We start from the raw sequence: 27,965 nt of genomic DNA, 5'->3' as shown, positions 1-27,965 counted from the left end.
CGTTACCTCATGAAGGAGATAGGAAGATGGGGTGCAGTGTGTGTCCTGGGCATTTATGCTCAGTCTCCACTATCAGATTTTATTTCATTTATTTTCCTTTCAGAGGCTGACGTGATTCTTCCTTAAGATACAAGGACAGGGGTAGTGAAGTCAGGGGCAGCCAGACTGGCTTTTTGCCAGGGATCTGCCTCAGCATGCTTTTCTTTTGCTGTGCTTGCCCTTGACTTTTTTACTTCTTTCTTTTAATCCCACCCCCTCTCCAAACCAGGAGCTATGTCTTTCTAGAACTCAACGTGTATCTTCATCCTTACTGTTTATAAGCTAACACTTAGGCCTGCTTCTGTCCTTGCAATCTGACCATGTCTCTGTATGGACTAGTAGTCATTTCTTCTTGTCCCTAATCTTTAGTTCCAGACTTCATCACGTTCATTTTGATACCTCTCCCTTTGACTGTTACAAACCACTAGTCCTCATGTGAGAGGCCATCTGCTTCTCTCTCTCTCTCTCTCTCTCTCTCTCTCTCTCTCTCTCTCTCTCTCTCCCTCCCTCCCCCCCCCCTTTTCTGGTTAAAGCAGTCTCTAAGGAGAGAAACAAATCGATGCTTCTCTCTCTCTCTCTCTCTCTCTCTCTCTCTCTCTCTCTCTCTCTCTCTCTCCCTCCCTCCCTCCCTCCCTCCCTCCCTCCCTCCTCTCTCTCTCTCTCTCTCTCTCTCCTCCTCCTCCTCCTCCTCCTCCTCCTCCTCCTCCTCCTCCTCCTCCTTTTCTGGTTAAAGCAGTCTCTAAGGAAAATATCTGGGCTTGGAACCTAACACTGTGTGACAGGCCGTTACAGAACCGCTCCATGCCTCAATTTTCTTATTGGTAAAATGGAGCTAAACAGTACCTTCTCATAGAGCACTTAATTATAAGGCTTACTGGAGTTAATACAAGCATAGTGATTAGTTATTCTTCTCAACTTAGTTGTTCTGCCTCTGTTAAATATAATCACCAACATTACTGTTCTTTCTTCTTCTTCTTCTTTTTTTACATATAAGAAATATGTTTATTTTATTTCAGAGAGGAATGGTGAGGGAGAGAGAGATAGAAACATCAGTGACGAGACAGAATCATTGGTTGGCTGCCGCCTGCATGTCCCACACTGAGTAGCAAGCTCACAACCTGGGCATGTGGGTCATAGGTCTACGCTCAACCACTGAGCCCCGCTGGCTAGGTGACACTACTGATTTTTACTAAAACTCCTGCACCCTTTGGGAGCTTGGCCAGGCCCGCAACTGGATTGGTTTCTTTGAGTTAAAGTTTGCATCTTCCCTCCTTTTAAAAGCCAGATTGTTCTGTTTTCATCTATAGCCATAATATTTTATTTCTCTCACCTTTCCTGAAATGGCATGGCCCTCATTGGGCTAGTTACCTATTTTGATGCTAAGTCTTATATTAACCAGCATTGTTCCTTAACCAGTTCTTAACCTCTTTATCTTAATCTGTCCAACCAAATTTAAAACTTCCAGGTGGGAAGGATAAAGATCCTTTGAATCACTCATAACCTATAGAACATTAGATACTGAATAAGTGTTTGAAAGAATTATTTGAGTAACCATACTTCCTTAAAGAGCATAGAAGTCTTCCAGGATGGTTTTGAGGGTATTAACTTTCGAAGACAAAGCTTGATGAGTGCAAATGTCCTGATTGCCAGTGTACCATGCGATCCTCACGAATGAGGTATGAATAGCCTGAGGGATCTGAAGGCAGGAAGAACCTTCTTGGCATCACTGTTTGTGACTTTAGGAAGAGATGAGTTCATAGGCTGCTAGCTGCCATAGCCTAAAAGGTTTATAAAACAAACAAACAAAGCCCGAGGGAGGGATTTGGAATGCGAGAGCCTAAGAATCTGACCTAGGACATGGCTTCTCTGACTCATAGACAGGTCAGCTTTTACCATTAGAACTCATCTTTTTAATTTGTAAAATGAAAATACAGGCTAGATCTCATCTTGGTGTTCACTATATGATGATTTTTTAAAAAAACAATGAGAATATCATGCCCTGGCCGGATGGCTCAGTTCATTGGAGCATTGTCCCATACACCAAAAGGTAGTGGGTTTGCACTGGGGGCTGGTAGCTCAGTTGATTAGAGCATCATCCCAATATGCAAAGATTTTGAGTTTGATCATCTGTCAGGGCACATACAAATATGAACCAATGAATGCATATATACAAGAAAGAGCCAATGAATGCATAAATAAGAGGAACAACAAATCGATGCTTCTCTCTCTCTCTCTCTCTCTCTCTCTCTCTCTCTCTCTCTCTCTCTCTCTCTCTCTCCCCCCCCCTCTCCTCCTCCTTTTCCCTCCCTTCCTCTCTTTCTCCAATTAATTTTTTAGAAAAGGTGCGGATTTGATCACCAGTTAGAGCACATCACATGCCTAGGTTTCAGGTTTGAAGCAACTGATCTATGTTTCTTTTTTACACCCCCCTCCTTTCTCCCCCCACCACCCCCTCTCTTTCCCTCACTTCCTCCCTCTCAAAACCAATAAACATATCCTCAGGTGAGGATTTAAAAAAAATGAGGGTATGGCTTTATATTTTATCTTTACTGTTATGCTTGTTTTGTGTGTGAGGTTGCCTTTGAGGATTGAGAAAGTTTTTTTCTCACTAAACCAGTTTCTCCCTCATTTCAATCAGTGACCACCAATCACTAATTGTTGAAACCAAAAATGTGGGACTTCTTGATTCCACCTTTTGTTCACTTTTGCCATCAGTATCGTGAACAAATTTGATCAGTTCTGCTTCAAATACAGATTCCAAATTTATCTGCTGGGCCTCAGGCCTATCCACTGCTTTTCATCTCCCCTGCCATCAACTTAATCCAATCCATAACAACTTTTCATTTAGATTGTCAAAATAATCTTCTTATTGGTCTCCACATTTTCACTCTTGCTTTCCTCCCATCTATTTTCAGCACTGCAGCCAGAGTTATCTTATAAAAACAAATTTGATCACACTACTTTCCTGCTTAAAATACTTCAATATTTTCTTCCTATGCTTAAAAGAAAATTTGAATTCATTTCCATAGCCAATAGGGTTGATTTGGCTCCTGCTTACTTTTCCAGGCACAACTCAAGGCATTCTCCATTTTACATACTGTCTTCCAGCAACATTTATTTTCTTTTAATTCCTCAAACACACCCTGTTTTTTGTTGTTGTTGTTTTTTTTTGTTTTTGTTTTTTGTTTTTGTTTTTTAATAATCCACAGTGCTCTCTCAGGTTGTTCATTCTACATGGAATGATCTTAGTCGTGCCCTTTGTATGGCCTATTCCTTCCCATTCTTCAGTTTTAGTACTTTGTAAATACATTGATGTGTTTTTTATTTATTTGTTTTTAATCCTCACCGAAGATATTTTTTTCCATTGAATTTTAGAGAGAGTGGGAAAGAAAAAGAGAAATATGGATGTGAGAGAAACACATCAATTGATTGCCTCCTGCACAAGCCTTGGCCAGGGCCCGGAACAGGGAGGACCTTGCAACTGAGGTACATGCCCTTGACCAGAATCAAACCCGGGACGCTTTGATCTGCAGGCCAATGCTCTATCCACTGAGCCAAACCAGCGAGGGTTTGATGTGTTTTTTTTAAGAAAGAAAACCCCCAAACCCTTATACCTATATATTGGTCTGTCAAAATAATGTGTAATAAGTTTACAGTTTCTCTTTGTAAGCCTTAACATGGAAAATTTGCCATGGACTTTATTAAAATTGATTCTTGGTTATTCAGGCTCAATAGGCAGTATAACTAGATATGTCAAACTGACTTTACTCATAGTTAATGAAATTTTTTTATCAAGTTTAATTTTGAAAGGTCTCTTTTACATGAAGCAACAGATATAGTTCAGAAAATCTTTAATGAATACATTTGGCAGAATCATAATGAACCTATTGCGCAATAATTTCCATAAATTTAAAATTGGCCATGTTACTGCTTCTTTGAGGTAGATTCTAGTGGCTTTCAAATGTCTCTTTACTAAAAAATGTTTCACTAAAGTATCTTCACTAAAAAAAATTACCATAAATTTGTCATATTTGGTAAAACCTCTGAAGTTCTGCAAAAAATTAGGGAAAAATCACTAAATGATAGCAAACATTGATATTATAATTCATTGCTTTAGAACAAGTGCCCAGTCCTGGTAAAAATGATCAATGTGCTCACATATCCTTTTGATTTTATTGTTGCTGCTGGTCTTTTTCTTCAGAATTTAATTTTTTTCGATGTAAGTTTCCATTTTCTTACATTTGTTGTATATTTATTGACCTTTTCCACAATTTCTGTGCACTGATCTTCAAGGAGAAATATTAAAACCTGGTGTTTTACACACATTGTCCAAAATCAATTCTGTCTCAGCAAATTTACTTGTCTGATTAACCTCAACTAAAACTTCACTCCAGAAAAAAGTTAACTCAGAAAAATTTTTTTAGCCTCAACAAAGAGAAAAATCTGACCGATCTTTTTGTGTACACACTTTTTTCAGTATCATAACTTCTTGAAATTTGTCTTTATTCTGTAAACAGCTTCAGAATGAACACTCCATTGTGTCTGGGAAAGCCTTTTCACTCAAACCTACAATCTGTAGCACTTTCCACCAATGAATCTTTTCAAAATGGATGAAAAGGAGGAATATGTTTTCAAAGTTTAAAAAAAAAACATCCTACATGAAGAAAAACTTTCAAAATTGTGAACTCTTCAAAGATTTGGAGGATGGTTTGCACAAGGCACAGATAACAATTTTGGATTAATCTCTTTGAATTTTTACCCAAACCCCACAGGGAGTAATGGCTGCAGCTGCAGCATTGTCTTATACTAATATATATATATATTTTACCACATTATAGGTTTATGTCCAGTCTTTTACTCTCTCGTTGTGCTATGCCTTTATGTGAGTTCAGCAGCAGTTATTTGAGATATGGAAAGGAAACTCAAGAATGAGTCCTGTGTTTCAAATTTGCCACCCACAATATGGACATAACTGAACACTTCACGTGTCCTCAGGATGTGTAATGCAGGGAGGACTAAGAGCCAGTGTTCCCACTTCTAGGAATATATCCTAAGAAACCAGAAAGAATGTGTGCACCCCTATGTTCATAGCAGCCCATTTTACAATAGCTAAGTGCCCACCAGCAGATGAGAGGATAAAAAAATGTGTGGCACATCTACACAATGGAATACTATGCAGCTGTAAAAAAGAAAGAACTCTTACCTTTTGCAACAAGATGGAGGGACCTGGAGAGTATTATGCTAAAGCGAAATAAGCCAGTCAGAGGAAAGTGTCACATGATCTCATTCATCTGTGGAATCTAATGAACAAAATAAACTGATGAACAAAAATACATCCAGAGACCTAGACACATGGAACAGACTGTTGAACCTCAGGGGGAAGGCAGCAGAGAGTGGGTGGGTGGGAAAAGATCCATCAATGAACTTGTACAAAGACAGTAGGGTAGTGGAGGCCTGAGGCAGGCTAGAAGAGGTTGGCGGGGGTGGGGGGGGGGTGCAGAAATAGGGACATATGTAATACTTGCAACAATAAAGTTTATAAAAGTAAAAAAGAGCTATGAAAAGAACCAAAGATTTGGAGACAAGAACAGAGACCAAAGCTAATTCAAATTACTCACCACCTCCTTGAACCTAAGGTAGGAATAAATGCATGTAGTTGAGTGTCTTAGTTCATACTGCTGTATACTGTAGATACCATAGACTGGGTGGCTTAAATGGAAACATTTATTTCTCATAGTCTGGAGCCTGGGAAATCTAAGATTAAGGTGAAGCAGATCTGGTGTCTGCTGAGATTCATTTCCTGGCTTGTATATGGCCATTTTCTTCTTGTTTCCTCATGTGGCAGAAAGCAAAATGGAGAACAGATCATCTCTTAAATGTCTTTTCTTATAAGACACTAGAGGCCTGGTGCACAAAATTCGTGCATAGGTAGGGTCCCTAGACCTGGTCAGCAATCAGGGCTGATTGGGGCTTTCTGGATACCAACCAAGGCCTGCCTTCGTTCTGTGCTGCCCCTGGTGGTCAGTGCACATCATAGCAAGTGATCAAACTCCTGATCTCCTGGTTGAACTCCCAAGGGGACACTTGCATATTAGACTTTTATATAACAGTTAGATTATAAGAGCACTAATTTCATTATGTGGGCTCAACTCTCATGACCTGATTACCTCCCAAAGGCTCCACTTTCTAAATACCACCAAATTAGGGATTTTGGCATCAGCATGTGAATTTTTCAGGAAGACACAAACATTCAATTCATAGCATTGAGTTTCTATGTATTGGGGACTGACTGTGTAACTGGGAGTTCTTCAAATCAACTCCCATGTAGAATTCAGTGTGTCTTGAAGGATAAGTAATAGAGAAGTGTTAAGTTTTAGTTTACATTATTAAAACTCAGCAGTAACCACAGTAACTGTTTAGAATTTAGATGAACAAAAGACTTTTCCTCTCAGGAGAAGTGTTTTATCATTGACATTGTTTAGAGTTGCCAGTTCATGGTGATGACAAAAAGTAGACTGGTTTTAGTCAGTTTTATCACTTCTTCTAAACTTTCTAAAGACAGTAGTGGCCCAGTGCATGAAATTCGTGCACATTAAAAGGGAATTAACTAAAGGAAATATTTTAATATTGCTATTTACCCTTTCTCTATAATAGAAGTGTCAGAGATGAAAGAAAATTAGTAAAATGTATATGAAAACCTTCCTCCTGTCAGAGTCTGGGGCGCACCACAGGACCCAGAGTCAAGTTCCTTCCCCGCAGCGTGCACCTTGAAATTGTGCAAGACCCAGACCTGGATGGCCCCACCCCCATCAAGCCCCGCATGGCAGGGCGCGCAGCCTCAGGTCCTCCATCAAGCCTCACCAGGCAGGGGCATGGCCTCAGGTCTCCTGGCCTGGCACCAGGCAGGGGGCACGGCCTCAGATCGCCCAGCCCTGGTGCAAGGGCATGAGGGTGTGATGACCACTTGTATATTAGCTCTTTATTATATAGAATTGCACTGTCCCAGCCCTGGGTACACACATGCTTCTGATAGCAATGTTCCCTAGATTTAATACTTATGTGCTCTTTATTTTATCTTTTTTTGTCAGTATTTTTTTCTATTTAATCTTAATCTCCAAATCCTCTTTACCTTCCATATAATGTTTATAACACTTTGCAGTTGTATATTTATTTGTTTATGCGAGGTATCTGTTTCCTCCACTAGACTGTAGTTTGTATTCTCCATAAAGAAACTATGTCCCTCATACCCACCTTTTAATTTATGCCTTCCACAGTGCCTTGCATACATTGAGCAGGCAATAAGTATTTGTAGAATAAATGAATGAAGGAATATCTTAAAATAGTTTATAAGAAGCTGTAGGTGCCCAGAGTCTAATGTTTCAAAGAAGCCACTTTACGCACCAACATCTTCTCTGGGTTTTATTATTCACTAGAAGTGTGTTGCAAGGCCTTGTACACTCATATAGTCCCATCAACTAGACTTCTAAAATTCCTGTTAGTGCTTAAATACCAGGTGAGGTGCTAGGATTATATTTGGGGGATGTATCACGGTTCTTAGTTGTATCTTGAACTGTGACCAGATCCTAGTTATAGTACAACTTTGTTAACATGGAGCACAAGGCACCTGGAAAAGTAGTCTTTGTTAATCAGATTAAAATTAGCTAACTTTTAAAGAACCAGAGAATACTTTACAAGCAAAGAAATGACAGTTGCCTAGCCACTGTAGCTCAGTGGTTGAGCATCAGCCTATGAACCAAGAGCTCACAGTTTGATTTCTAGTCAGGGCACATGACCTGGTTAGAGGGCATGCAGGAAGCAGCTGGTCAATGATTCTCTCTCATCATTGGTATTTCTCTCTCTCTCACTCCCTCTCCACTCCTCTCCCTGAAATCAATAAAAACATATATAAAAAAAGAAAAGAAATTATAGTTATATAAAATTATTTGCTATTTGAAAAAACAGACAACTAGATTTTAGCATATTATGACTATTTCAGTTCTGGTTTATATTGTTCTATTTATTAAAAAAGGAATGGTGTCAGCATCTCAATATTCTCCTTTTTCTATGTGATGATTTATTTTAAAATTTAAATATTATGTATGTGTAAATAACATATGTGTACATTTCCACATATATAATATACTCACATAATTTTTAACATTGTGTAAAATGTGACTTTTAGGGTTTAATTCTGTACATTTTAAAATCTAAGTGCAATGTTCCAAGATATAAAGTATAGTCACATATCAGTCGTCATGCTATTATTATTTTTTTATTTGGCTATTTTGTTTTGTTTTTGGAATTTTAACCACCCTGGGATGAAGAAAACTGAATGTAGAGTTAAACATGCCACATAATCTTGACTCTATGCTAAAAGAAATCCACTTATTTATGAAATAACTCAGTTACTATTCTCTAATCTCTATTACTAGATTTTGGAGGAACAAAAAGGAATAAATTGAAGCATGAAATAGAGTAGAAAGTAGAATTTATATCATAATAGTGTGCTCATATTTTTACTAGAGCTTGCCTATATTTCTACTGATACATATTCCTACTAGCTTGACATTTTAAAGGCTTATTTTAAATTGATCTCTCCTGTATGAACAGGTGACAAATGGCTGATTCAATGTATAGAAATGACCATGGTTACTTTCATTTTGCATTTTCTTTTAAAGGTAGTTGAAATTCTGGTGCCCTACATACCTAGTGATTAGAAATTATGTTGCAAGTTCTATGTGGAGCCACCTCAATTTGTCTTTTCAATACGTGTGTGTGTGTGTGTGTGTGTGTGTGTGTGTGTGTGTGTGTGTAAGTACTGGTGTATCTCTACAGCTATCTGAAAACAAATTCAGTTTTTAAGCTAACTGAATTTTATGTCTGAGTATTTCTGTTAACTTTTACAAATGGAAGTCCTTTAAAAAATTCATTTACTCTTGCTCCACATTCTTAAAAAAGGCAGAAAGCACCTAACTTAATATTTCTTCATGATGCATAGCACACACACACTTGACTTTTCATTCTTTAAAGTCTTGATATTTTAAAAGCATGTAAGGAAGGATTCTACTGTATTGGATGTTGTCCTTATGACTTCGGCTTTTTTTTTTAGCCACGCTCATTTTTTGCTGAATAACTAAGGACAGTTCTTTCCTATCAAAAATAGTTTTTAAATTAAAATATTTTTCTCAACTTTGGCCTCAGGCTACTTACTTCTGGATCCAGTGTTACTCCAGCCTGCTGAGCATTCCAGAGGGCTGCTGTCCAAGTTAGCCAGGGCTTGGAAATGTTGACCGTGTGGACCTGAATTCTTTCCAGATGCCTATTTGCATACTTTCAACAAGAGTGGTTATTTCTCGTCAAGAGACCAAAACCTGGAAATATTATAACAAATCTGCATTGTTTCTTGGTGAGGTCTTGACCTTAGCATTTTACTCTCCCTCTTGGTTTGAGCTTGACCTTTGAAAGTTAGAGGAGGGCAATAGAGTAATGGTGCCTGAGGAGAAATAGGATATGACAGAACAATCCTTGGAGTGGAAGAGGGAGAAGCTGGCATTAGTCTGGCATCTACTACTAACAAGCTTCAAGGGCTTTGGTATATGACTTCGTGGTGGTGGCTTTCTTAGCATACTTAAAGAAAATCTCCTTATAAAATAGGAGTTTGATCAGGTGATTTTATAAGGGGCCTTCTCGATCTCTGACATCCTGTGGTCTGTGACAACAGTTAAATGCTTCAGAGAGTAAAGGAGGTAGAAAATTCCTGACATTTACTCAAGCCTTTTTATTCCTAAACATTCTCAAGTTCTGAGCTGGAATCTCTCAGGTAAATGTCTTAAGCAATTAGATTTTCCTTAACATATGAGAAATGCACAAAAGTTGACCTACCTTCATGTAATTACTAACAAAATGTATATAAATGACACAATGAGTGTCAGAAAAATCAATAGCTTTATTTTTCATGTGTATGAATGTCTCATTAAGATTTAAGTGCTCCACAGATATTATCTCATATGTTCTCACAACATCCGGATGAGGTAGTGGTAGTAATAAACCCCATGCAAATATGCAGAATCCTCTTAGTAACTATTCTCTTAGTTCTTTTTGGTTTGGGGCCTAACCATTGGATGATGTTACTTAGGTAAATGAATTCATGACTAAGGTTAAAATAAAAAGCAGGACTGTTAGGGACATCTTATGTAATGGGGGAAATTTTATAAAATCCAAGTGACTCATTCAGAGTCAGATAGGGCATGGATTATTAAGTCACTGTCACCAAATGAACACTTCAGTGCTTTGAGTATGACCGTTTGCTGTATACTAGTATTATATAGCACAATGAAGATGGAGCAGGAAGTGGAGAGTGCATTTGAATGGGAGGGATGGTGGTTCTTAGAGAAGGATGCCAAGGATTCTAACTTCTGTTTGCATAAGTGTTCTGAAGTTTGCCATTCATTCACTCATTCAAAAATGTTTATTTAGCCCTGTTGATGTGGCTTAGCATGAGCTTTGACCCACGCACCAAGAGGTCCCCAGGTTTGATTCCTAGTCAGGACACGTGCCCAGTTTGTGGGGCCCAATCCCTGGGAAGCAACTGATCCATGATGATGTTTCTCTCTCATCAATGTTTCTATCTCTGTCTCTCTCTCTCTCCCTCTTTTTCTAAAACAAGCAAAAACATATTTTAGAAAGTAAATGTTTATTGAGCACCTATGCACTATCTGCTGGGTTTTGTGGGAAATAGAGATGCATTGGGGAAAAAAAGACATTCTGGTGAGGGATTAGGGGAAATAAAAGGTAATAAAAAGTAAACTAGCAAATATGATTATTTGGATTCAGATATAAAAATAAATATTATGAAGGCCCCAAAACTGGGTAATATGACCCAGAGTGATGGAGGCGCAGGCAGAGGTAGCTATGCTAATAAAGTGTAACTCTCCCTGAAGAATTGACTTTGGTGATGAAACCTGAATAATGAAAAGGAGCCAGTCACAGGCACATGGAGGAACTGCATTCCAGGCAGAGGAAAGGGCAAATGCAATGGCCCTGAGGTGGGCTGAGTTTGGAATGTCTGAGAACAACCACAAGGCCAGTGATTGAAGCAGAGTGGGTGTAGGGCTGGCAAGACATAGGCCTTGCAGGCCAGGGCAAGGAATTTGTATTTGAAAGTTTAATGGAAGCCATGGGAAGAGTTTCAGCAGAGGAAGGGCTCGGTCTGATGTGCCTATGTGAAAGACAGAGCTGTGTGAGGAATGAATTGTGGATTGCAGAGGCACAAGAGTAGAAGCAAGGAGCGATTACCGTTAGTCCAGATGGAGGATGTTGGGGGTTTGAGTTTGAGGAGAGGCAGGGGCTTTCCAGGAGAGACATTTAGGGCTGATGTTTAGATTAATGGATCAGAACAAAGAGGGCAAAAAATGTACTCTGGATCACTGGATTCTTGCCCTCTGAAGATAAAAAACTAACAAGGAACAGGAAATAAAACGGCCCTACGTTCTGAAACACAAGAACTTCTGGGAATTTCTTAAGTGCCCTTAGCAGAAGGACTGTACATTTAAAAAGCCAGATTTCTTTTCAGTAAAATAGAATCTGTTATCACCAATGCAACTGGGATGAGTGTGAAGGGCAGGGAAGACTCACACCTGTTGAAATTCAAGAGCAGCAGCCGAAGGCACTTTTGATTGTTACCACCTAAGTGACTATCAAGTAGGAATATAAGAATTACAGGAAGAGGAGAGTCAGAAGGTCAGTAGGTCAGAGGCTAAGTGGATCTGACCATGGATCCACTGGGTGACCCAAGGAGGCGCTTCTCGGTGAGCCTTCTCCCTTGTGAAATGAAAGCTTGGACTGAGTTCTCCCCAAGGAATTTTCTAAAATTTACCCACAAATAAATCTCAAACCCACACTCTTACTTTCCAAAAATATGCCTTCTAAAGCAGTTGTTCTTAATTGGGGCCCTTTTGCCCCCCGTAGGTGTCATTTGACCATGTCCGGGGTCATGTTTGATCATCATAATTGGAGGTGGAGGATGGAATGCTACTGATACTACCAGTAGAGGCCAGGGATGCTGCTGAACATCCCACAATGCACAAGAGAGACCCTCCCCGCCTCACCTCCCCCTCCCCCCCCCCCCCCCCCACACACACACACAACAATTTAAACAGTCAAACATGTCACCAGTGTTGAGGCTGAGAAACCCTGGTGTAAAAGAATGACAGAGTGTGAACAGGTTGCTTCAGGAAGATATTAAGGATGGTTATTTTCCTGCTGTTTTAAAAAATGTTCTCTCCTTTCCAAATGTTGAATATTGAGCACTTTTTAGTTTTGTTCAATGTTGAACACTTTGTGTTTTTTGTTCATTTAATATTTTACAAACATTTCAACGAGCAAACACACACACACACACACACACACACACACACACACAACTTAAGAACTGTAAAGTGAAAAATGCCACCACCAAACAAATGTCTCCCCAGACCTGGGCCTGGAGTCTCCTGAGCAGACCTCGTTGGCAGCTGGCCTAATGGCCTGCAAACTGTTTGTCAGGCCAGGGAGGAGGGGCCTGCGCTGTTTGATCTGGGATGCCTTGCCAGCAGAAGACCTGACTTAGCAAACATTCAAGATTTCCAATGAGTCACTTGCCTGTGGCCTTGCCCTGCTCACTCAGGTCCTCCTATGTTTTGGAGAGAGAGAGAGAGAGAGAGAGAGAGAGAGAGAGAGAGAGAGAGAGAGAGAGAGAGAGAGAGAGAGAGACAGGCTGGAGAGGACAAACAAGCTGTGTTGTTTCTCTTTAATCTGCACCGTCATTGAGCAATACCTAGAACTCTGGCTGGGCTCCTTGTTCCCTGGGCCTCCACAGCTGGGCCAGTGTGGAGTGCGTCAGAACCCGGAAGAGGAGCCGCTGGGAGTGATTATTTTAATACTAGATGTAATGGTAAAGTTCAATATTAAATTATTTAAAAGTTAAACATTAAATAACATTTTCAGAGAGAGTATATTTAACTTAAGGAAAGCCAGAAATTAAATAAGAATGCTTCTTTAGTGAGGAGAATTGTCTAAACAGAAGGCATAGGAGAGAGAACTTGTCTGTTCTCTCTCTCTCTTTCCCTCCCTCTCTCTCTCTCTCTCTCTCTCTCTCTCTCTCTCTCTCTCTCTCTCTCTCTCTCTCTCTCTCTCCCTCATCTGCCTTTCTCCTACCCCCAGCCCCCTCCACATCCCCAACCCCATCTTTCAGCAAAATTCCCATTCACTCTCATTACTTTACATCAGCCCAACCTGATGAGATTAGATCTCCTCCATTTCCTGTGGATCACTAGCATGTTGGTAGCTCTCAGTAAAGCTAAACATGAAGTAACACGTTTGTTAAATAATTCCGGTTACATTGTTTTTGAGATTCCAGGGTCAAGGGAAATTCTGACCCAAATGATCTGGTGAACTGTCACAGTTGTGCACTGCTTTGTCTGTTCAAGTTTGCAAATGCTGAGAAGCACTCATCCAGCGGGGAGAGCTGGACTCCAGCTCACACAGCAGAATAGATTCAGGCTCAGTGATTCCTCATCAGCCAGCACTTGCCATTTTTTTTCTAATGGAAGAAGGCAGATTGCTTCACTGATCTCTATTTTGATTTCATCTTTTGAAACATCCGGATGATAAAGGTGATGTGGCTTGCATGCTTGTCAGGATGGGCTATTTTAAAGCACGTTACAAATATAGAAATGCTTGGCAAAGTCGCCGAGTCATCCAGATGTTGTACTACTTGTCTGTCTCCTTTGGGGAAATTTGTGAATGTCCACACCTCCCAAACTGACTCTCCTGGTTCTCATATCTGATCTGTTTTTAGTCGAATGATATTTATTTATTTATTTATTTTTTAATTTAAATTCTTTATTGTTTAAAGTATTACATAAATCTCCTTTTCCCCTCATTGACCTCTCCCTGGCCACCCCACCCCCCCAGCACATGCCCTCACCTCCCTCTCCCCTGTCTGTGTTCATTTGCTATGCTTATATGCGTGCATTCAAGTCCTTTGGTTGATCTTTAGATCTCCATTTAAAATGCTTACTGCTTATGTGTGATGCAAAAGAATTCTATTAAAATACTAATACCTGGAAAATTGTCTTTATAAGTAAAACTTTTCATGATAAAAAGTTGTGTAGCCCTAGATGGTTTGGCTCAGTGAATAGAGTATTGGCCTGCAGACTGAAGGATCCCAGGTTCGAGTCCGGTCAAGAGCATGTACCTCGGTTGCAGGCTCCTCCCTGGCCCAGGTCCTGGTCAGGGTGCATGAAGGAGGCAACCAATCGATATTGATGCGTTTCTCTCACACCAATGTTTCTCTCTGTATTTCCCTCTCTCTTCCACTCTCTCTAAAGATCAATGGAAAAATATCCTCAGGTGAAGATTAAAAAAAAGTGTGTAATTTTTGGTTGCAACATTTTTTTTTTTTAATATAAGGAATAGAAATGAAGTGTACTTTTCTCTCCAAATGGAAGAATCTACTCTGCAATAATAAGAATTCTTCTTTGAAAAATTTATGATCTAAGGAAGGCACATAACTTTTCAATTTGATGCCTTATTGAATTCAGATAAACACAGTTTAATGCAAGGAATAAGTTGAGCATCTTTTTCTTTAAAATGAACTTCATTTAGATTTGAGATACTAGAATGAAAACTTACAAATTATCTTCAGAGGAAATCATTTCTTTTATAAAGAGTAAGCTGAAATAGACCATAGAATAAGAAATATAATTTACACAAACACAACTTCAGTGTTATACTAGAAACTTCATATGGCTCTCTTTTACCATATTTTTAAGGAAGCAACCCAAATACCACCTATCCCACTGTATCCCCTTTATAATGACTAGGTCCTATTGGAGCTCCTTTAGCAATCTGTGGTTCTTCATATGAAACCACATAATGTGTGATGCTGCTCAGCAGCAGGGAGTCTATAAAGCAAAGAACAGGGGTAGATGAGAAAACAAACAAACAGAAACTGTGGAATGGATGAACAAAAAAAGAACCTGTAAAATAGCACAAAACCCAGAAAATATGATATGATGGTCACCTAAAAAGAATCATTAAATTTTGGAAGGTTGAGATTAGGAAAAAGAATTCACTTATAATGCTTTCATGTAAATAACATATTTTTAAAAAGATTGGCTAAAGAAAGAGAGTAGTGGTCAACCATGTCCAATGCTGTGAGGGTTAAGAAGTATTTGGATGGATTTAACAACAAGGAGGTTATTGATAATGGTGCAAATACCAGATCTCAATGTGTTTAGGAGGCATGAATTATTTTGGAACATAATGATTTTAGATTGAATTTAGGGAAGAATTCCATATTCTATAAACTTTTATTTGGCTGAGGAATATCAAGGTATTCTTAAATAGGTATGTTAAAAGGAACCACTGGGTCTAGGTGACCTTGATTACAAGAAAAATGAATAATAGTTGTTCTGTTAACCATGACACATCACCCTACATTTGTTTCTTGCTTTCTACAGTTCAAACATTGTTGAAAACACTAATTATCAGAATGTCCCCAAGAGGCAGGTGTTAATACCTACCACATACAACTGTCAAATTCTGATGTTTGGATGAAAGCAATTATGTCATGAGTCATATGTTACTGCTATTTACTTCCTGGGAGTCAAATTATACAAATATCTGATTGCCGAAGCAAAGGATGGATGTATCACAGAATTCCACATGCATATGTAAACACTAGGGGTTCAGTGCACAAAATCTGTGCAGGGGTGCAGTCCCTAGGCCTGACTGGTGAGCATGTGGCGTGGAAGGTCCCAGCATCTGGGCCCCCATATGCCCTGCTCTGCCTGAGTCATCAGGCCCCCACCCGGCTCCCCAGCGCCTGGGAGCCAGGTGGCAGCCCCTCCCCTGCCACCACCATTGGTCACTGTCTGCAGGGTGATCAGCAGGGTGATTGGGTCCAGCTGGCACCTGCTTTGGCCTGGTGCCAACCACTCACCTGTTCTGCCATCCTGCTGCAGTCCCGCTCTTGTCGGGGCCCATTGGGAATGGCAGCGTCTCCACTGCCGCCTATGTCACCAATGCCTGCTATGTTCCATGCCGCCCCCTCAAGGTCAGCACATGTCATAGCGAGTGATCAAACTCCCCTTTGAGGGGACAATTTGCATATCAGGCTTTTATTATATAGGATTTCTGGCTATTGATCTATTAAAAAATTATATTTTTATTGATTTCAGAGAGGAAGGGAGAGGGAGAGAGATAGAAACATCAATGATGAGAATCATTGATTGGCTGTCTCCTGCACACATCTACTGGGGATCGAGCCAGCTCGGGCATGTGTCCTTGACTAGAACTGAACCCTGGATACTCTATTCATTGAGCCAAACCAGCTAGAGCTCAGCCATTGATCTTTATTTAACTTTGGTCAGATAAATTAATGCTCTCATGTTTCTTTATATATCCTGTCAGCCTCATGCACCGGAATTTAGATGTAAGCTACTCAACTTGTAGGTATCTCTGATAGAGTTGTCATTTTCATCCCCTATGTTTTTCTCCTGCCTGTTTCCCCAGGTAGTATTTTGCAAGTTTTATCAGATGTCCTCAACTAAAGTCCACTTTACCACCCAAACAAATACCATGATTATTACTTTATTATTATTATTATTATTATTATTATTATTATATCAGGCTTCTATATGGTCACCTATTAGCCACAGGTATTTTTATTTGATTTTTCCCGAAAATGTATTTTCTTTTTTTTTTTTTTAATATATTTTTATTGATTTTGTACAGAGAGGAAGGGAGAGAGATAGAGAGTTAGAAACATCGACGAGAGAGAGTCATCGATCAGCTGCCTCTTGCACACCCCCCACTGGGGATATGCCCGCAACCAAGGTACGTGCCCTTGACCGGAATTGAACCCGGGACCCTTCAGTCCCCAAGCCGACACTCTATCCATTGAGCCAAACCGGTCTTGGCAGAAAATGTATTTTCAATCAATAATAATAGAAAGGCTATGTTTTTTGGACTTTTGGAGAGAGAAGAAAAATGAGCTTAGCTGAGTTTAGGTTTCTGTTCTTTTTCTCTGAACCATATAGAGGATTTTCGTGGAGGTGAAAGAACCAAGAACTAGGTAAGTTAAACTATCAGTGTTAGGAGATCACAGCAGTGGCAGGGACAGCTGACAAAATGAAGTTAGCTCATGAGTCTCATCATGAGCCATAGTAATGCAAGGATGTCAACAAATAACAGCAGGTAACATTTAATAGGGGTTTACTCCAAGCCAGGCTCTTTCAGCTTGATTCACTCTTGCGATCTTCTGAAGTAGGTCCTGTCCTATCTAAGAGCAGAGGTTAAAAGGCCTTGCCAAAGGTTAACAGAGGTAGTGAGTTCAGAGCTGGGATTTAAATCCAGGCTGTCAATTTCAAAACGACTTTCTGAAATTCTTCCTCAATTGCTTCTCTACCTTTCCAGGCATACTTTCAAAGAGTGGCTGTTTTGGGAGCTTTTAACATCTCCAGATGGCTGCAGATATTAAAAGGCTCCAAACAAGATAGCGATAATTACAGTATTTACTGTCTAATGCTATCTCACAATGCAATAAAACACCCATGGTTACCATTCTGTCCACTTGGTTGCCCTCGAACACTGACTCTTTCTTTCAGTTGAACTGTGTCCTTCCCTGACTGTGTCCCCTTATATACTCCAAGGCAAAGATCTTGCAGGTTCTCGCTTCCTTTGGTCATTACAATGTTTTTTTTAAGCTCTTGTATGTACCAAGTTGACTTTGTCCTATGCTTAGTTACATTATCTGCTCAACCTATTGCCTGATGGATACATGCAAACAGTGCTCTTATGTCATTTACATAATTTTATGTAATTTACATTTTATATATTTAGCAGTCATGCTACATTTCTTGAGAACCAATTTGTTTTTTTTTATAGCTGGAAGTTTAAGTGAGTTATACATGAAAATTACTCATAATTGTTACCACTACACGAGATAATTAGTTTGAACCACAAACACTATTGTGTCGGACATTGTATTAAAAACTGGAGTACAAGGAAGGTACAATCTAATGTATCAAAGAGTTTCTTAGTAAGAAAATAATCATAATATACTGGGATATTGGTATAACTACAGTTTATTAACTGTGGTATGGAAATACAAAGACTTAACTAGGTTGTTGGGGATTATCAATGAAAACTTGACTGAGATGTGGCATTTGAATTGTCTTTCAGATTAAGGCAAAAGCTAGCTGGGGGCCAATGAAGGGGTTCAAATGTAGGACTTATGAGGAGAAGGTACAGTATAACAAGGAGGTTTTTTTTGTGTGTTCTTTTTTTAAAGAATCTGAGTACTTTGGGGACAGTTGACACTTCAACTACATGATCATAGTGATAAGGGAGTTTGGAAAGTGGATTGAGATTGGATTGAGAAAAATCTTTCAGACTAGATGAAAAATTTGGCTTTATTTAGGCAACAGGGAGCTATAGAAAGATTTAAACCATCATTAGTTTTTTATATTACGATAGTAATTTGGCTTGCTGTAACAAATATGGATTGGAGGTTTATGGGAGCAGATTCCAATGGAACAATTCACCAAATCCAAGTGCCAATAGCTTAAGAGACAATAACAATCAGAATGTACACAGTGGTAGTGGATTCCAGAATCACTTTAGGAATTTAAAAAATGGATTTAAGAGATTATTTGGGTTGGGAGGATAGAAGATGAGGGAAAGAATAAGTTGATGTCTTCAGTGATTGGTGGTGCTTTTGCTGAGACTGGGAATACTGGAGGGAGAATAACTTGGGGAAAGATACTGAATTTTAATTTGAATGTATTAAGTGTGAGGTGCTGGTGAGACATCCAAGAGCCTATAGGCACTTCTTGGTTGTCATTTCCTAGGTGATCATAGAGTCCTGGTGATAATCTCAATCCACATATCAGCTGTGGATAAAGAAGAAACTTTGAGTCTTGCATACCAATTATTTACTCTGCTACTTAGAAAAATTTGTACATTTACCAATGCCAGGTGTGGTTTTTTTGTTTGTCGTTTGTTTTTTGTTATTTGATGAGGTCAGCTTAAAACTTCCCCTATGTTTTCCTAATTATAGTAAGCTAGGGAAAGCATTAAATTGTGTTGATAAAATCGCTGGCTACAGTCTGGCTCTAATGATAATAGCTTAGAATCATGAAGCAGCAATATTTTAGCCCAAGAGAAAACAAACTTTATCCTGAACACATGTGTACTTTTGCCTTTCTCATCTGCTGTTGCTTGAAAATTTTATTTTTCCACTTTGAATAGTGGATTCTGCCAACTGTTTTAAAAGCTTTTCTCCTTTGAGGGGAGGAGGGGAACAGTTTTCCCTCCCTTTTGTCTGATAGCTGAGGAGTGAAGATTTCATCGGTGAGAAAAAATATACACACTACAGACCTCAGAATGTTCCCACTGCTTTTAATGTTTGATGTGCCTGACAGATTACTCTTTCAAAATAGAATAATAGGATAGGTGGTGCTGGAAAATATCTTTTCCATCCAAGGCAAAGCCACATGGACATTGAAAAGAACTGGCATTAGCCTAGACATTTGGGGGAGGGGAACATGTCCTTGGGGCACAGATTCTGCAGTGGAAGGCTTCAACTCTTTAATCACACACTCCAGTCTCACCCCAGAAGGTGTAATGGAAAGAACATTGAGCAAGAATCAGGAGACTTGGCATCTACTAATATTTCTGACTCTGCCACTTTGTGGGACTGGGTGAACCTTACACCTCTCTGTGCTTCAGCATTTTATTTACAAAAACTAATGGTTGTATTAGATGATTTCTAACTTTAACCAAGAAATAAAGATAACATGGTTTTGAACACCATTATATGTCAGCTACTTTCACACACACAGATAAAGAGAGAAACAGACTGTATATGCACTCAATATAAATTGTGAAAACAAACAAACAAACCCATGTTACCCATCAGTTATGATGAGGAAACAAAGGTTCAGAGAAATGAAAAGATTTGCTCAACATCAGGCAGTTAATGAGCATTTTAAAATTTTTATTTATTTATTTATTTATATTATTTAAAAATATATATTTTATTGATTTTTTTACAGAGAGGGAGAGGGACAGAGAGCTAGAAACATCGATGAGAATCATCGATCAGCTGCCTCTTGCACACCCCCTACTGGTGATGTGCCCGCAACCAAGGTACATGCCCTTGACCAGAATCGAACCTGGGACCTTTCAGTCTGCAGGCTGATGCTCTATCCACTGAGCCAAACTGGTTTTGGCTTATTTATTTTTTTAATGAGCATTTTTGAGGCACAGTCTTTTTTTAATTCGTGTCCTTTCCGCAGTATTGCACTCTTACTAAACAATTTCTATTAGTTAGCTAGAAGAATACTACAGACAAATAGATATATCTGAAACAATAAAACTACCTTCTATTCTTTACCCTAGACACATAAATGTTGACTAAGAATTTCATGAACTCTTTAGTTTAAGTAACCTCATATCCAATCCATGGGTGCTTGGATATCTAGAAAGTGACCATGAAGCAGTGCTACAACTCGGCAACAAGCCCTTTCTTATTCCTGCCAAGACAGAAGAAGGATCATTTGAAAGCCGAGGAGGAAATAAAACACTGAATCTATAATATTGTATAAGAGAGGTACCCTGCAAATTATGAGGTAGTTAGGAAAACGTTTAGCTTTTTTCTTATCATTTTATATACTGTATGCCTTTGAGAATTAATTAATCTTTGGAGGGAGTGAGTGTGTGTGTGTGTGTGTGTGTGTGTGTGTGTGTGTTTAAACATTTTATGTGTGTGTGTGTAACCACACATGCAATTATTTCAGCAGTGACTTATGGACCATCTGTAGAATAAATCAAGAGAAGGCACTGACTCATATCAGGGGTGAGATTTTAAAAGTGACCAGTTGTCTGGAAGTGCCTCCTCCATTCCCTCATCTGCCCTCAGTTCTTCCAAAGGCCCTAGGAATTCGAGGGCTATCATTGCCTTTCTAATAGGCGCTCTCAGGACACCACTCCATAAGGAATGTCTTAGGCTTTGGGACATGTATAGGATTGAGGTGGGTGGGAAGGAGAGAGGAGAGATCAACCCTCCAGGTTGTATGGGAAGATGGGGAATGGACCTCGGTTGTTAAAAGGGCAGAGGACACTCAACAGTGATAGATGTGAAGGCAAAAGAACAGGCTAGAAATAGGAAGAACCCATAAGGAGACTCCACTGTGAATAGCTGAACATTTTAGACTCTTGGATTTATGGAAAGCTTGTTTAGCATGCAGCTTTAGGTTCTTTCCCCCTCTCTTGTTGATCTGCCACAGACACACCAGTATCTTTCAAGTGGAATCCAGTCACTTCTTTCTAATCTACCCCTACTATTTTAGTCTGGGGTCACTCCCCTCTTTTCTAAGGTTACTGCCCAGACTCCTACATGAGTTCCCAACACAAGATGCACGGTCATTTTCATCTCTTCATATATTCCACATAATGTAGCCAGACAGATCTTTCAAAAATGAGAATCAGACTCTGTAGCCTCCTAATATCAACTGTGCCATCACCCTCCACTTTGCCCTCATGGTCAAGTTCAGCTCTCTCATGTAGGGCATAAGTCCCTTTCTGATTTGCCTACTCACCACCCTCCACTTTACAGATGATGTCCAACCATAACACATTCCTAGTAAGACTTCGTAACTCTTTCTTCTCTGTCATCAAGGCCATTCTCTCTGCTGCTCGATTCTCTTTCCTTTTCCCATGAAGATTTCCTGTAAACTTTTCCCTGAATAACTTGTAATAATTCTTCAGATTTCAGAGAATATGTCACTTCCCTTGGGAGCACTCTCCTAACCCCTCACTAAAAACATGTTCCAATTTATGTTCCCATAGCACCTGGTGATCACCCTATAATAAGATTTATCATGCCTTCCTATTGATGGCTGTTCACTTGTCTATATTCCCCACTAATCTTTAAACTTCTCAAGTATGGAAAAGTGTGTTCATCATTGTAACCACTTTGCCCCAGAACAGTTTCAGATATTTAACACTAAACTAGTCCTTCTGTGGAAGGAATAAGTGCCTATTTAGCACCATTTACAAAACAGTTTCCAGCTAAAGAGAGCTAAGGGTACTAATGTCATCTTATTTTTATCTCAAACAGACTATTCTGCCTCTTGTATCTCTCTCTCTCTTTTTTTTTTTATTAATCAAGAGTTTATCCTAGAGCTCTAAAACTTTGTTGTAATCAGAGTCTTAGATCCTGTTTTATTCCATACATTGCATTTACACTTTGGTCCAATTTCCATTTCTTGGTCCATGTATATAATTTGTGAGAATTGAAGACCTGAAAGTATGTGGAAGTGTAGGAAGGGAAGAATAAGGGTGGGGGTCATACTGAATATTTCTTTGGGAAATTCTGGTGGAAAAGAAGAAAGATAAAAATGGTTTAGATTTTATGGTCAGCTCTTTATTTTCAAATTTATTGCTTCCTTCTCTATCTTTTCTCAAACCTCTAAGCTGAACCTCAACAGGTTTTTCCCTCCCCCACAGTCAGTTGCAAACCTCTACCTGTGGAAAAAAATGTATTATTTGACACAACAGAGGTAGGAACCCCTAATCTAAACTTGTTTCTTATGCTTTTGTTTGATCTAATTTCTCTATTTTCCAACTAAAATGGAAACTAAGTAAGAACCATATTCTAGCATGAATATGATCAGAATAAAATAAAAGGATTGCTTCAAGAACTTCTGCTAATGTTGCATTTATTCAGCAACTACTTACTGAGCCATGCTATGAGATAAGCACTGTGTTAGGCACTATGGTTTCAAAGATGTAGAGGACATAGGGTGTTTCTCAAAGAAGCTTACCCTGTAAGCTTCATTAATCCTATATAATAAAAGGCTAATATGCAAATCAACTGAATGGCAGAACTACTGGTCACTATGACGTGCACTGACCAGCAGGGGGCAGATGCTAAATGCAAGAGCTGCCCTCTGGTGGTCAGTACGCGTCCACAGGGGGAGTGCTGCTCAGTCAGAAGCTGGGCTCACCAGCGGGCTCATGGCTTGCGAGCGCAGCAGTGGGGGTGGGAGCCTTGCCCATTTCTGCAGCAGCACTAAGGAACCCTTGGGGGATGTCCGACTGCCAGCTTAGGCCTGCTCCTAAGGGTTCCCATACTGCGAGAGGGCACAGGCTTGGCTGAGGGACCCACTCCCCCAGTGCATCAATGGCATTCACCAGGCCTCTAGTTATAAATAAATATTGCTTACCGTATTTTCCAGTGTATAAGACGACTTTTGGAACGAAAAAAAAAAAGTCAACTGAAAATTGGGGGCAAAAGACCAAAATTGCACAAAAATTACCTGCAGATCTTGACGGCAAAGTAAGTCTTTTCTTTGAAGTGGGGGGTAGTCTTATACAGCGAATACAGGCCTAAACCTATGTTTTAACTGTAAAATTAAATTTTCCGTCTTATACACCAGAAAATACGGTAACTACAATACTCTTGACTTACATTCTTAAATATTTTGGGTCTTGAGAAATTTATTTGTTTTCTCATTATTATGAAATATCTGTTAACTCAGTAGGCTCTGAAATGTTTGGTTAGCTCTCTGATCCAAGATAGTTGACTGAACATTTGTACTTACTCATTATGCTCCCCCATATCTCTCTGAAATAAAACTGAAAGTTAAAAATGTAATAAACCTATGCAGCAAAGGGAAAGGAAGAATACATTATTCCCAGATAAGAGATCTAAAAATTTTTTAGAAAATGAAAGGTAAATTGAATAATAGGATATGCACAAAATTATCAGTCACGTTTGGAAAACCAATAGCAAAACTGACCCCTGTTGAAATGGAAGTAATTTGAGAAATACAGACATGAACGAACTAGAAAGCAAATAATTAAAACCAAAAGTTTATATTTCATGTACTCAGAGAATTAGTAAATCATTAAATCCATAAAATAAGAGTAGGGCACAGTGAATAAACCTGGAGTCTGTGACTAAATGTTGTGTAAGTATGTGTGTGTGTGTGTGTGTGTGTGTGTGTTTTGAGTATAAGTAGGTAAGGACCAAGAAAATTGTTATAAAGGAAGTAGTAGGCTGGGCTTACTGGTAAACTGGATATACAGGGGCGCAGAGCCAGGCATTTTATGCAGAGGAAGCAACATAAACAAAACACAGAGTGAAGTCCAGGAAACCATAGACAGATTATAGGACTGAAGTGTGCATGGAAAGAGGTCAGCCAGGTGAGAGAGACAGGAGCTAGCTCCTAACAGACTCCAGACTTTTAAAGCCATTCTGAGGATTTGGCAGTTTATCTTTTTAGTAATGAGAAACAAGGATACATTTTGTGGAGATGATTAATTGAGGAAGGGATTTATATGATCAAATGTGCTTCAGGTTGATTGCCCTGACCACCGTTTGCTACACGGATTTGAAGGGGTAAGGTCTCAGGCAGGAAGAAAAACTAATCAGTGAGATGGCTTGAATGAAGGTGATGGCACTGGGATGGGGGGCGGGGGCACCAGAGTAGTTAAGGTGGTACAATTGATGGGACTTAGTCTAGTGGCAACATTCATCTAGACATAGAATGCAGGATAAAGAGCAGATTTCAGAGGGCATAATGAGCTCTTTTTTAGCTCTTTGTGAATGTTCAGAAATGGCAGCTGGTGTTGCATAATTGGAAAATTGGGGCTTAGCTAGTTAGTGGCTTCTAAGAACATAAATGAATTCCTTTTTTCCTTCGGCCTTCCCTTTGAAAAATGACTCCATCGGGTGGGCCTCAAAGGCTATTTTTTTTTTTTTTTTTTTTTTTTTTTTTGAGTAAAGACCAAATGTAAGTTTCTTTACATCTTCCTTTACATCCTCTGTCTTTTTTCAACATTTTGGCTGGTTGTTCTACCAGCAGAGGTAATTCAAGATCATGGCAAAAATTCAAACAAACAACAGAAACATGTAGAAAGCAGTATCTCAAGCATCTTTCCCAGAGACAACTATTACTAGCAATTTGGTTTAAAGTCTTTTTAGTATTTTTTAGTGTATATTCTTTTACTTGACCATTCATTATATAGGGTATCCCCCCAAATGTATGCACATTTTGAGTAATTATTAATTCAAATGTTTTCTCTTCAGATTTAACTCATTGGAATTAATAATTATTCCAAGTGTATATACATTTTTTAGGACACTCTGTATTTTATGGGCTCTTATAATAATAGTGCTTTTTAATTCATTTATCCCCTTTTTAATAAAATAAAACAAAAACAGAAAAATAGAAAGAATAATGTAACATCTGCATACAGAGGATTTAGATGGAAAAAAAAATCAACATGTTGCCAAATCTTTTATGTAAATAAAATTTTAATTAGAGCTAAACCACCCAATTGCTGTCACTTCTTTCCCTCTCTTTTCTCCCTTTCTGTATTCCAGAAGTTTTCACTATTCTGAGGTTGGTGAGAATCAGCTTAATGAATGTTTTTTTAAAATAATTTTCTACATAGATCTCTATCCAGAAAAAAAAAAGGTAATATTTTCTATTGTTTTATTATTTACATTAAATGTTTATACTCATTGTACCATATCCTTTTCCAATTTGCTTTCTTTAAATGCAATGTTACATTTTTTACAGTTGCTTCATATAGATTGCTTTTACTTTTTAAAACCTACTCTATGATACACAATTTTACCTTTCTTGTATTATTAACAATGCTATAAAGTGTATTCTTGAACAGCTTGTGGAAATATAAATGCCTATAGAAGTGGGACTATGGGAGGTACCCATATTCAACTTCACTAGAGATTGACAAACGACTTTCCACAGGGGGTGATGACAGTCCCACTAGCAATTTGTGCACTTTCCGGATTTCTTTCATTCCTTGCCAACACTTGCTTTTTTTTAGATTTAGAATTTTTGTAAATCTAGTATGAAATGGTATCTGTGATGGTTAATTTTATCTGTCAACTTGACTGGGCCATGAGATATTTTGTTGAACATGATTCTGAATGTGTCTGTGAAGGTGTTTCCGGATGTGATTAATATTGGCATTGTCCTTTACATGCTCCCCCCACCCCCCACCTCTGCTCCCAGTATAGAATGTGAATGAGCCTCTTCCAATCCATTGAAAGCCTGAATAGAACAAAAAGGAAGAGGAAGGGAGAATTCTCTCTCAGTGTCTGGCTGTCTTCAAGTGGGGTTTTGGGTCTTCTGCCTTCACAATAGGACTTGGACTAGAACTTACACCATTTGCTCTCCTGGTTCTCAGGTCTTCTGACTCAGACTGGAACTATACCATCAGCTTTCCTGGATCTCCAGCTTACTATAGAGCTTGGGGCTTTTCAGTCTGCATAGCTGCATGAGCCAATTTCTTTTAAAAATATATATCTCTATCTGCCCTAGCTGGTTTGGCTCAGTGGATAGAGCATCAGCCTATGGACTGAAGGGTCCCGGGTTTGATTCTGGTCAAGGGCACATGCCTGGGTTGTGATCTCGATCCCCAGTAGGGGGAGGGCAGGAGGCAGCCGATCAATGATTCTCTCTCATCATTGATGTTTCTATCTCTCTCTCCCTCTCCCTTCCTCTCTGAAATCAATTTAAAAAAATATCTATACTATCTGTATCTATATCTATATCTGTATCTGTATCTATCTGTATATCTATATCTACACCTGTAGTTATGTTTATATCTCTATACCTATATTTATATCCAGATATCTCCTATTGGTTTTGTTTCTCTGGAAACCCCAGATTAATATACAATAGTATTTCAGTATTGCTTAAATAGGTATTTCCCTTAATAATTAGTAAGGTTGAACTTTTTATTTCATGTTTATTAACCATTTAAATTTTCTTTCCTATGAATTTTTAGTTCATATACTTTGCTTAGGTCATATGTGTCTTAGTCATAGCCCATCCAACTGTTCGCTCTCTCAGATAATTTAGGGACATTCTTTTTGCCTTCATCCTCCTGTACCCAAAAATTTAATGTCCTATCTGTTTGGATAGAAATTGAACAAAATGAAGGCTAAATCAGAATAAAGAAGGGTGATATAGGCAGATAGGTAGGGTGTCCTTCTGTAACTAGGAGGTGGAATGAATGTGCAACTACAAAATGCACCACCTACAAATGGCCTCATAGTACATATTGACATCGGCATGCTGTGCCAGCATTTCTACCCACTGCAATGACTCAGAATGGGGGGAAAAAGGGACATTATTGCTATGTTCTGTGTGGACCTTAGAAGAGAACTCACTTTAAGCCATTAGGAAGAAGATAATACTTTTCAAAGTGGCTGGTCTTGTTCTCCTTTATAATGATCTTAAATCACTCTCAAAGGAAAAAAAAATCTCACTTATTTCATCTTTTTTAATTAGGATTTCTGTTTTAGTAACATTTAAGTGGTATTTACTAGTATGTCACATGTTTATTTTTTAGAACATTTACCTTTTCCTATCTTTTTATCTCTATATAGATTAGATTAGATTAGATTATACTATAGATTAAACTATAACACTGCTGTGTGATCCACCTGGGTGTTTCTTGGTAACCAAGAATTTTTAACATGGCTGGGTTGTGATTAGTAAAAAAGAACAAGAAGAGCTGCAAATAGGGTCTCCTCCAGTAAACATTGCTAAAGAACTTAGGGGAATGTGTTGAGTGACCTTTGTTTAATGGGGTGCTCAACCCATTTGCTGCTCCAACATGGGTGGCCATCCCCACTAACCCCTGGGCTCGAGAACTGCTATAACGATCTCTGGGACACAAAACAAATATGTGATCATTGCTGCAGAGACTTCTTCCATTACAGAGGTTGTATGCCTCCAGACTGCTCTCCGGTTGAAATTTTTCCATTTGCCAGAGTGCCAATCAACCCAGATAAGCTGATAATCCAATTTCAAAGACTGTTTCCTTTTACA

At 38.9% G+C, this 27,965-nt stretch overlaps 1 protein-coding gene and 1 long non-coding RNA gene across 2 annotated transcripts in view; both read left to right on the top strand.

The window, feature by feature from the left end:
* LOC311630502 overlaps window positions 1-27,965 on the top strand; it is a 760,408-nt gene that overhangs the window by 67,033 nt on the left and 665,410 nt on the right. The gene's annotated exons all lie outside the window — the stretch shown is intronic.
* The window catches only part of TMC1 (transmembrane channel like 1), a 270,648-nt gene that overhangs the window by 73,076 nt on the left and 169,607 nt on the right, over window positions 1-27,965 (top strand). The gene's annotated exons all lie outside the window — the stretch shown is intronic.

The sequence above is a fragment of the Pipistrellus hanaki genome (genome assembly GCF_964339955.1).
Source record: "Pipistrellus hanaki genome assembly, chromosome: 11".
NCBI classification, from domain to species: domain Eukaryota; kingdom Metazoa; phylum Chordata; class Mammalia; order Chiroptera; family Vespertilionidae; genus Pipistrellus; species Pipistrellus hanaki.
This window is presented reverse-complemented; position numbering and strand designations above follow the sequence as displayed.